Raw genomic sequence first — 12,670 nt, forward strand, 5'->3', positions numbered from 1 at the left:
GTGGGTAGTTTATGGGGTTTTGGTGATAAAACGGATGGCACTGTGATAGACTACATCCAGTTTGCTGAGTAGAGTATTGGGGGCTATTTTGTAAATGACATCGCCGATGTCAAGGATCGGTAGGATAGTCAGTTTTACGAGGGTATGTTTGGAGGAATGAGTGAATGAGGCTTTGTTGCAAAATAGGAAGCCAATTCTAGATTTAATTTTGGATTGGAGATGCTTAATGTGAGTCTGGAAGGAGAGTTTACAGTCTAACCAGACACCTAGGTATTTGTAGTTGTTCACATATTCTAAGTCAGAACCGTCCAGAGTAGTGATGCTAGTCGGGTGGGAGGGTGCGGGCAGCAATCGGGTGAAGAGCATGCACTTAGTTTTACTAGCATTTAAAGGCAGTTGGAGGCCACGGAAGGAGTGTTGTTTGGCATTGAAGCTCGTTTGGAGGTTTGTTAGCAGCACACTGTCCAAAGTAGGACACTGCTTTCCACCAGACACTGGGAGATGAATTCCTCTTTCAGCAGGACAATAACCTAAAACACAAGACCAAATGTACACTGGAGTTGCTTACCAAGACGACTTTGAATGTTCCTGAGTGGCCGAGTTACAGTTGGGCCTTAAATTGGCTTGAAAATCTTTGGCAGGACTTAAATATGTCTGTCTAGCGATGATCAACAACCAACTTGACAGAATTTGTTTTAAAGAATAATGTGCAAATATTGTACAATTCAGGTGTACAAAGCTCTTAGAGACTTACCCAGAAAGACTCACAGTTGTAATCACTACCAAAGGTGATTCTAACATGTATTGACTCAGAGATGTGAATACTTATGTAAATTAGATATTTCTGGATTTCATTTTCAATAAATTTGCAAACATTTCAACCCTAAACCTAGCTTTATGTCAACCCAAATCCTAACCTTGGTTTATCATACTTTTTATCATACTTTTCTCTTTGGAACCGTAAATGCTAGAGCCTAGCTCTCTTTTTGACCCAAGGTGCAGGAGCCTGGCTCCAGGTAGCTCCTGCACAATTTAAAAACTGAATATCACTCCAAGGTAAATGAGACGTTGTCAAATGACGAATGCTGGGATTTCACTTTCTTCTGAGTTTCCTGTTGTCGATTAGGGCTGAAAGTTCAAATGAAGTACAGTAATCAGTTAAATCTGAAAATTATGTAAAAAGGAATGCAGTCCTAAGGGTCGGTGGGATTTTTATGGGCAATGGATGGGCCACGCAGGCCCAGTGACTCACAAGCAAACCACGACTTGGCAACATCTTTGTTACAAACTGAGATTATTACAAAGATGTCCCTTGGCAACTCATTATACCATCAGCTCAGGCCATTTTCTCCCCCAGCCTTTAATTAAATTTGAATTATTACAAAAATAAAGAAGAATCAACAGCTACATGGCTGCCAGCTAGTCTTGTATTGTGCCAGAAGGTAGGTGCCTTATCTTTTTAATTTGTCTGTTCTTTTCTGTCCATCTCTACAGCTCATTTTTATGCTCAGTATCATTTGCCATGTCTCTCCACACTTTCCTCTTGTCCGAAGCTCATAAACCCGTTCTTTGCTTGTTTCTTTGGATGTGGGGGTGGTGGAATCTAGTAGGAGCACACACAAACCTCTCAATACATCGCTCATATGTCTCTAATCACGCAGTCTCTCCATTTCAGACTGTCAAATGAGAAACAGGGCAAATAAGTCCTTTTGAAGAGGCATCCTTACAACACAAAAGAACCAAGCCTACACTGCTAACTGGTGACAGTTCTGCACTATTGTATACAGAACATTACTCAAGATAGTTGATTATAGTGGTGCTTTGAATGTAATCTATTCTTGTCTTGTAAAACATCTCATTCCACATTGTGGAAAGAAAACAATGCATTTGACTCATTAGGATGAAAAAATTGACAATGTATTTAATTGAGAAATAAATAATTGTTACAACTTGTCATCACACTGATAAGAAAAGCAGCCAGACAATGGTTTGAATGTTCCAAAGCAAAACAAGATGTTGTCAATAAGACGTCTCTCTCTTTACCTTCCTGAGCATCAGCAGTGTGGAAACACTGGCTGTCAGGCTTTGTTCCACAATGAACCCTTTGTGAATGGCTCTTTACTCTAATAAAAGACAGTAATTGCTGCAATGGTTGAAAATGTTGAAAACCATGTAATGTCAATGTTGCATTTGAATGGTTGTTGATTAATTTCTCGTTTTGTGTGTGAAGCTCATTATGAAAGCTGGAGATTGAAGGAGAGAAAGAAGTACACAGTTCTCTATCTCTCTCTCGATCTCTCTCTCGCTCTCTCTCTCGCTCTCTCTCTCGCTCTCTCTCTCGCTCTCTCTCTCGCTCTCTCAAGAATGTTGGGTGCACATGCTTTCCACTGTGGTACACAATAACCAATAACACAATGTCCTAGAAAAAGGAAAAAAGGATGGACAATGAAAGATTTCAATATACTTCAACAGAAATAGACAACCATATAATACCTTTATGTTTTATTTCCCCTATCATTTCATTTCAACCTGCGTTTTAGTGAAATAAGTTTTAGAGCGTCAAGGTAAGAGATGGGGAGCTCCACACATGACAAGTTGCCATCTCTACACAATACCTAGTAGCATAGATACGTTGAATAATCAGACATTTTAATAGTGAATTAATATGATTTATAAACAGCAGTGTGTTCAATAGTAGTAATGTAGGCTACATTAATGTCAGGATAGAACATGTGAGAGAATTACTGTAAAATGTGCATTGGTCAAAAGCTACGCAGGCATTTTACAGAATGTGTGTGTATATTCCAGCGGTTATGTAGGAATACTATAGGCCTACACAACACATATGTTTGTACAAAGATGCTTATTGTAGGAGTGATCTTGACCGCATAGCCAGTGTGAAAGCCAAGCTTATGAGCTCACTGGCGAGCAGACCTTTCCCTAGGCCTAGCCCATACTATAAAACCATCCCAGTGACACCCAGGAGAGCAGAAACACTATTCATTACACTGATGAACAGGAACCTGTGATTTATTCATTAAATCTACATCTGGAGCAAAGATAGCTGGGGTTCACCTCAGACAAAACAGCAACACAGTGATACATAGCATCTGAAACACACTGAATATAAGAAAAGCATGTATATTGTATCAGGGCAACCATTTTTTATTCTTACCATCATTAGTGATTTCTTTATTACTCCGTATCCTGACCTATTCATGATATTATGTGTGTTTCATCTCTACTATGTTAGTAAAGCATGAATAACCTGCTCAGGTTGCAGAAAACCCAGCTAAAATTAGAATGTTGGTGTACTGCACTACTCGCTGCAGAAAAGGAGATGCAATCGTCAAGGTCAAGGAATGAATTGAAATGTTAGAACTACAAATGAATGGAGAAGTTGCGGTCTCACCAGACAGGGGCCCTGAGCAGAGCACTGTGCTGCGGTCAGAATAGGAAGCAGAGAGCAGAGACAAGGCTGTGTGTGGGAGAGTGAATTATCAATCTGCTTTACATTTGAAGGTAATTCAAATTCTTAATTTCTTTTCAACAGGCCCCGCAGAAAGACGCGGGACATGGTGGGGTGACAGGTTAATTGAGGAATAATACCCTTCAGAATGATGGATTTTGGTGACTTGAGATGTCAGAATCCATTATAGGAAATTCAAATTTGCAATTAAAGCGGGAGGTGGGGTGCAGAACTCCTTCATTTTAATTTCCCCCTGCTCCTCCCCTGTTATTATTAATATTCTGCATTAAATGTCCAGCCCCTCTCACCCATTTTGTATCGCTCCCAACACGTTGCGTTCAAATGGGACTTAATTAATATTCTAATGCATAAGTACAACAGCTTTTACAGAACAGGGACATTGGACAAGAGGGACAGGCATGAGGTAATTTAACACATTTTACATGAGTAAAAACACATGGCTACCATTCCCTACTCTCATTCTGGGTCACACTGTAAGCTCTGTGAAAGCATTCCTTGTTTGTGTTGATATGAAAAGCCTTTATTTCCCATGTTATATTCAGTAGTGTGGGGGACTGATACTGTGTGATATTTGATCCCCAACCTGAGTGGAATCTACTCAGGCCCTCTGTACATTGGTGAGTGGTTAGGGAATTGCTGTCATTGGGCAGATTTTTGTAGTTAGGAGCTGGCATATGACATGTACAGATGTAGGATCTTAATTTGATCACCTTGTTGCAGGAGAACTTTCCTGAAATAGTTGATTTTCCCTTACGAAAAATGTACAGTATCAACCCCTACAAAAATGTCCATTAATTATAATCTACATAATAATTCACATTTCCTGTTGCTGCAGGATTATTTTTCTGCTGTAGCAAGGGGACTCAAATTAAGATCCTACATCTGTAGTGTAATGTGATGCTGGTCGACAGGATCATATCTCATCAGAGCTCACCTGTTTACATATCTCATACCCAGAGAATGTTGAGCTCCTGGAACAAGTGACTGATGTCAACAGTTGTGTCAGTAAATTCTTCTATAAAACTATCTCCGCTCAACACACTCTGAGAGTAGGATTATTTTTAGACATGATTGATGGTTAACGAATAGCATTATAAAGTTGTTTCATCCTGAATTGCATCATTTCAAGCATGGAATAAGCATGTTAAAAACAGACATGTAAGCTATTATTGACAGAGAGTTGCTGAGGTTTGGAGTGATAAATCTTAAATCGAACTGATCAGCTTATCAAATAACAATATAGCTAGTCTTACTTTGTGTCATCATATGCCTTCCTCCCCTCCACTGGTAAGAACTAATGGTGGACTAGTAACCGATACACACTTTTGCAGCAGTTAGATTCAACCAAAGCTGTTGTTAGAGTTATCTCAAATATGATTATTGTCCATCCAGATAAATGCACTATATTGCCTCTTCTGTTATCTGTATACATATTCTTTTTACAGAGCACCATACAATTGGAAAGTGCTGCAGAGATGATTTTCCTTATGTGTGTTTTAATCGCCTGGAGAGGAAAAGGACTGATGATGCACAATATTTGGGTGACTGCTCTCCAAAAAGAGGAGTGGGGTGAATAAATGCAGAATGTCTCCTGCAAAGGCAATCTCCAGCAGCAGCACACTAACGCAACAGCTAGTGTCAGCTACTATATCACTAGTCAAGATGACGAATGGGAGACAAGAGCCTCTCAAATATTCAGGGTACACAGCAGCAGAGGGCGGGGGACTGTTCAAATGAGATAGAAGATGGATACATACACTTTGTTTTCCTCATTTTGAAGGGAGCTGGTGGGAACAGGAAAGATGGAGTGAATAACAAAGAAAAAATATATTTTGTGTGTGTTTTGGTAAGTGTATGTTAACATGACAGTGTTTTTGGATCGGGAACAAATGCATATTTTATTGTCTCACCACATCCCTGCCCATCCCTTAGCCAACCTCCCTGCTGCTGCTGGCCCCCTACACACATCACCCCCCCCCCCCCCCCCCCCAACCCCTCCCCCCACCCCCATTCAGACAGCTGGAAACAGAATTCATCCGATTCGTTCTGCTGCTTCTCTCTCTCCCCCCCAACCCCTTCCAACCCCCTCCACCCCCTCCTCCCTGTCGTAATAGGATCTGCAGGAATCATTCAAAGGCTAGATATAATTTACTGCTCGCCGTGCACAATGCCCCCTCCCCTCTCACCCCCTTTCTCAATCGCACAAGGTGCCCTGCGGATGAACTAATCATACTTGAAATATTATTTCTGCTTCTTATTCCTCCATTTTATGAACAGCTCCGGTTTTATGGTGCAATGGATTTAACCCCTGGATGGTTACACTCATACCAGTCTGTGCATTAGGGGTTGGGGTTAGATGAGGGAGATGACAGAGGGGACCTATTTAAAAAAAAGATCCTTGTTTATATGTATCTCTTCCACTTGTTTTGACAGCAAGGTCTTCTCTCTAATTTTTGCTTTACCTAAACCATGGTTTCCCCAGAGGATGCTTCTATCTGTAATGAAAGCACAGGCATTACACAGTGAACATGGAAACACATAGTCCCACAGCCAGGAACCTCTGCCAGGAACCTCTGCCACAATTCCCATTCTCTCTTTATACAATCCCCATATTTAGACTGTTAACCTTTCTTCATATGTAATATATAACAGCTTTCATGTGAAAAAGCTAGTATTAACATATGTACTCCTCTTTAAAAAAAACATGAAAGTGATACCCAAGACACATTAGTAAAAAAATATAGCAAAGTATTCCATATTTCATGTGCAATATGATTTAATGTTGTATTTTGTATGCAAACCTTTTCTTTTCCTTCAATGGTTTCTGGTTGTCCCTCTCATTAACTAAGGCAGCAGTATGCATGTGTTTACCATTGTGAGTGTCTATTGGAGTCAGCTAGCCTGCTCTGCCCTGCTGTGGAAGTTGGCTGGGCAGCTGGCAGGGAGATAGATCATGTGCCAGCACAGTTTGGTGGGAAAGTGACATAGATTTGTATGTAATGCTATTGATCTGGCACCACCCCCATTGATCTCCTGTGGGACAACGGAGGTCTGGATTAAGAATAAAGTCTTCTAAACCTGTATGGGGCATTACATCATCAAAGCGCTCCCGGGGCCTCATTCTCCAAACATGGTAAATGGATTTGGAGGGAATTGACTCGATTACAGGAACATCATTTGGAGAAGTATAAATCAGCTTTATTGTTTTGATTCTGCCTCCAACGTATGCTTCCTTCGCTTTGGCACATTCACAACTACGCCCACATGCCCGTTTCCTTCCCACACTCTCTTATTTGATTTATTTCTTCTCTGTTGCAAAAGGTGCCTTGCTGCTAACTCTAAATGATACGTTTGAAAATAATTGATATCTGTATGTGGCCCTTTCCTTCTGAAGGGGAGAGGAAAGCAACACAATCAGGCTCTAGGGCTCCTCTCCCAGATTGAACATAACCATTGGATATAAACTTTTAATTGTAGGCTATATTATGTTTTGTGCTTTAAATGGTAATTTTAAGTATACTGCAATTGTACACTGCTGAAAACACCCTGGTTTCCGAGATCCTTATTATTCTATAAGATTCTACTCCCTTCTGTTTTGTTCCATTCTATTCTGAACCATTCTTTTATATCCAATTAAATCTGTGGTTTTGATGGTTCATCTGAGTGGTTATATAAATTATCCAGCCCAAAATTTGCCAGGAGCCTCGACAATAAAAGCCCATCAGAGCAGATGTCAAGTGCATACTCCCTGTGCCTCAGGCTAGGAGGTCCCCAGATGAAAGGGTTAAATGGCATTAGGGACTGCTATTCTCTTAACCATCTGGGACCCAGTGTTCAGAGATCAAGGTTGAACTGAACTAACCCAACACATCATGGCCGTAACGCCCCGTTCTCTGTCAGACAGATTCTTTGGCTACCTGTACTGAGCATCTCCTCTAAGGTAAACCTGTGACTTAAAGATGCACTCTCAAACTTTTGTATAATTTCAGCCAATAGTTTTGAATGTGGTGCTCATGAGCCAAAACGGGTCCCCGTTTTTTGTGTACTACATCATCCAATTGTTTACTACGTCATTCATTTCGTGTGATGTGTTACGAATTTTGCAATTTGTATGATATCATATGAATTTTGCAATTCGTGTGATATGTTACGAATCCAATTTGTGCAATATGTTACAAATGTATTATGCTTAAGATCCCGGAGTGCATCTTTAAAGGAGATGGCTGGTAGGCCTACATGACCTATCCCTCATCACAGTAGCCAATCAGAGCAACGTATAGCCAGGCACAGCTGGAAGTACTCCCTTGGCACTTCCTATGCATCCTTTACAATGACCTGGCCTCCGCACTGGGGAATAGATTGTCTTTACTGCTCCATTTGGACACACACACACACACACACACACACACACACACACACACACACACACACACACACACACACACACACACACACACACACACACACACACACACACACACACACACACACACACACACACACACACACACTCCAGCCACTAACAAGCCATATCAGCTATCTTTTCTCGACTGTGTACAGGTATTGACTCAGCCTGAGACAGAGATGGAGGGAGTGAGATAGGGAGTGTGTGTGTGAGAGAGGGAGAGAGAGAGAAAGGTAAAAAAGAGAGAGGAAGGAAGAGATAGAGAGGGAGAGAGAGGGGTAGACATAAGGCCGCTCTCCGCTGTTCACTTGTACTTAAGGAGCGCATTTACTTTCCATTGATTTCCAATGTTTTAGTCAATTTCCTGTCACTTTTCATTGCAAGTACATGGGATCTCAGTTTAGTTCCTTACATGAAAAGGGAGAAAGTCCAGAGGGGAGATGTGGGAAAGGTTTAAGAGAGTCCTTTTCATTTTGACACACACACAAAACAGGATAATTCTGCCATACCCACAGACCTAATGTGTCTTTTAATCTGTCATTAATCCTTGCATTATTCAGATGAAGTGTGATTTATTGGGTATGCAGTTGATGAAATTGATACATCAGTAACATTGTCTCTATAATCCAAGCAAAGTATTATAATTCTCTATGATTGTGTTGCTTGTGGTTTGTACCAGTACTACACAGGTCACAGAGTTTGTTTCTGCCAGTGGAAGCACTGTGAACAGAAACCTGAGATAGACCTGTGTTGTATTCATGTAATAATGGTCTTCAATTGCGGAAGTTCTTATAGCAAATGCCAAAACTCAAGCCATATAAACGTTGCCGCACATACGTTGCCAAGACAACCACTTCATAGATCTCCTGTCCAAAACTAACATAGATGTCTCAATGGCCCTGGCTGTAGGGCAAAATTATTTTACCTTGTCTGTTAATGTATCTCTTTCTCTCTCTCTCTCTCTCTATATATATATATATATCTGTTTCTCTCACTCAATTTCTCTCACCTAATTTTCTTTCTAGTTTTCTCTGTTTTCTCTGTTTTGTCTATTCAAGTCTTCAGAGAACAGAGCCAAGCGAATATTTCCTTTTGAAAAACAGCAAACTCCAAACAAAGGCCATTTTTTCCTGAAACATCTGCCTGGGAGCGAGACAGGGCCTTAACACCTGGAAGAAATAAAGTAGCAACACAGAGAGAAAATAAGGTAGATGAATGTTTTGTGTGAGGAAGAGATTATGTTCAGAGAGAAGACAGGGAGGAATGCTGCTACACTTTCACCCCGAGACAACAGGACTAGAAAGCAGTGCCTGATTAAAACGGAAATGAGGGGAAAGGGAACATCTGAAAACGAGGCACATACTTTCATCCCAAGACAACCAGACTGAACAACAGTGTCTGATTAAACCTGAAGCAAAGAATAGAGCATCTGAAAGCCACTGCACCACTGGCACTACAACTACAGTATTATTACCTGTCCACAGCCCAAAATAATCTCAGTGCTGGAAAAACACCAGGAGGTTTTCTCAATTTTGATAATATCCTTCTATTGCATTTCACTTCATGATTTTTCTTGTTCAGTACCTTGCATATGAGTTATTGTTCAATTTACCTGGTTAGTATAATACTGTAGTTCATATTCAGCATATCACCAGCCAGAAATATTTCACCACTGAACACCAGAGGCAGACAGCACACCAGTTCAACAGTTCACTCAACGTATATGAGCATCTTTCTCTGGTGTATATTAACCAGTTATTGAACATTACAAACTCCTTTCACTGTCCCTGAACATTTATCCAGTCTTACCACTAATCTACAGCAACTGGGTTGCACAGTACACCTATATATTGTTTTCACTGTATGTACTATGCAACGCCTCCTACACAATTGTATGTAACGGGAACAGTCCAAAATGTTTTATACAGAAATGTCTGCTACCATATGTTAAATTGTGGCAATGTCCTCTTGTTTGTATACCAGAGGTGCGTCTTGATTTCCTCGACCATCTAGAGAAAATGACCCCATTGTTCCTTAGAAGCAGAAACGGAAGAGACGGTGTTGAAAGGGAAGAAAAGGACTAGAGAGAATCACAGGAACAGGCAATTATTTCAAGACATCCTGACTCATCTGCAGTCCTACCTTGAATCATTGAAAGGTTAGAAGGAGACAGGGTAGGAGGTACACACTCCATTCTTGCTATATATTCTTCCCAACTCCCCCGCCCTGAGCACACCAGAAAGGGAATGGAACCAAAACATTATACGCAGCAAGCCATTTTGTCGCTGAGGAGCGGGAGAAAGATCCCAGCACACACAAACTCTCTCCCTTTCTCATCGCTCTCCCTCATGTTGACTGGAATGACATTAGATGCCAGTGCTTGTTTGTGCTCTAATGACAAGTAACAGGGGAATGGGGTCTCCATGGCAACAGCCAAAGCTCAATACATCATACCTCGTTACAGTAGTCAAGAGGGGACATTTGGTCAAAAATTCATATATCAAGGGAGGAGGGGAGGGAGGGAGGGGGGAGGAATTGCCCTGCATTTGTTTTATGAAGCTGATAACCCGGCATTTAGAAAGGTGGCCTTATTAATTTCAAACAGTGGCCATATACCAAAGTTAAATGAATGTGCAATAACCTTGGTTTGATTTTCCTGCATGTATGTGTGTGTGCATGTGTGTGTGACTGTGCGTGTGTGTGTGTACACATGTACAGTATGTGTGTGCATCAGTGGAGGCTGCTGAGGGGAGGACGGCTCATAATAATGGCTGGAACTGAGGGAATGGAATGGCATCAAAGTTTGATGTACTTGATACCATTTCACTGATTCTGCTCCAGCCATTACCATGAGCCTGTCCTCCCCGATTAAGGTGCCACCAACCTCCTGTGGTGTGCATGTGACTGAGAAGTGTGCATGTGACCCAGAGGTGCACTTACAAAGAAGGTGATTGGCTGCTCAGCAGGGCCATAATATGTTGGGTATGAAGCAGGCCAAAGCAGTAGCAACAACAGACCTCGCTAGGAAGCTCACTAAAAAACATAACAGCCGTGTTGCAACTAACATTCTATCGTAGAAGAACAATAAATTCATCACATAGGTGGACGTGCTTCATGTCGGGAAAACAACATTTTGGCTCTGAGGAGATTTTCAACCTCTGTACAAAAAAAGGCCTATAATCAGAGACACATCTAGAGGGTTACATTATTTTTTTACATGATATAAACATCTATTTACTCATAAAAATATTATCTTCAGATGAGTGTGAGCAAGATTGATTTACCAAGCGCTCATTATATCAGAAGAGAAAACGTTTGTGTAGGAGTGTTTGCCTTTTCATTGTTTGAGCCCATATGGGGAGGAGGAGAGAGGACCAATGTGCTTCTTATTAGAGTTATGTTTAAATATCTCTCAACAGTATTAGTCAGAATGGAGACTGTAATGGGAAGGGCAGACAAGGCCAAGGTGTGTTCCTCCAGCAGGGAGACAGACAGACAGACAGACAGACAGACAGACAGACAGACAGACAGACAGACAGACAGACAGACAGACAGACAGACAGACAGACAGACAGACAGACAGACAGACAGACAGACAGACAGACAGACAGACAGACAGACAGACAGACAGGGACGTTGGGACAGACAGGGGCCTGGGAGGAGGACCCTGACTCCTGGCAGCACAGAGCCAGACCCACAGACCTCAGCCTCCTAATCTGCCTGCACCAGTCAATATTTATTCTATCAGTGCCAGTCAGGTGCACCAAGAGCAAAAAAAAGTAATATCAGCCACTCAATTGGCTAACAGAACAGCTCACTTTTCTACTGCAAACAACCTTATTCACAAAGTAATAGGGATCTGTCTCTGAAATCCTATTTGCCTGGGTTCAAACTCTCAGCACGGCTGCCCCTGTCAAAGTGCTTTTTGCAAGAATATCTCCAAATGTCTGTAAACAACTTCATGTCAAGATGATACTGTGCAGTGGACTTATTCAGAGTGGGTCTGTTCGCAGTGTGACAGTAATCTTTCATTAAAACAGAGAGACACCTACTGACAAGACCTCACTACCTCCCTTCGCTCCATTCTCCCTCTGTCTCCTCACCTTCTTTCTCTCTCTACCTTCTACTCTCTACTCCCCATCTCTTGCCAACACATAGCCCCTTTCTTTTTCTACTGTTCTGTATCATTTCAAATGTTTTCCCATTTGGAGGAGAACCATGTTTCTCTCCTCTTTATAATTCTACAGTAAACACAATGCCAATATTTGATTTATAAGGTATAAAAACTGACACGCCAAAAGTGGAATTCCATTTTACCGCACCAGATAAGCAACCCTGAGCGACAGGCCTTTCAATAACCAGACCAAATTAATCAAATATAAATTTGCTTCTGCAATATTCCCATATTCTTCTGAACTGATTACTTCTGTATCTGTCAGCTCCTTGTCCATGTGACTGAGAAACTGATTGGTGCTTTTCCTCCTGGAATAATTAAACTGTCTCCCTCTTAAATGTAAGGGCCTATTTGCCCTCCTATTTGAATGAATGATGTGATAATCTGGTGGAACCTACAGTCACTGATGATGATAAGGGTCATAATCAGTCTCATATTTATACATAATCTGAATGTAATATTTATCTGAGATGAATTGGGCTCTTATGGAGGAGGTCCTAATGAGGACTCATTTTCAGCCAAGTCCCTCTTTAGGAATTTTAACTCTCTCCAATTGACATTTACTGACCTTATATGGAAAAAAAGGAGGTAGGGGATATCC

The sequence above is a fragment of the Salmo salar genome, chromosome 26, assembly GCF_965601325.2.
Source record: "Salmo salar chromosome 26, fSalSal1, whole genome shotgun sequence".
NCBI lineage: Eukaryota > Metazoa > Chordata > Actinopteri > Salmoniformes > Salmonidae > Salmo > Salmo salar.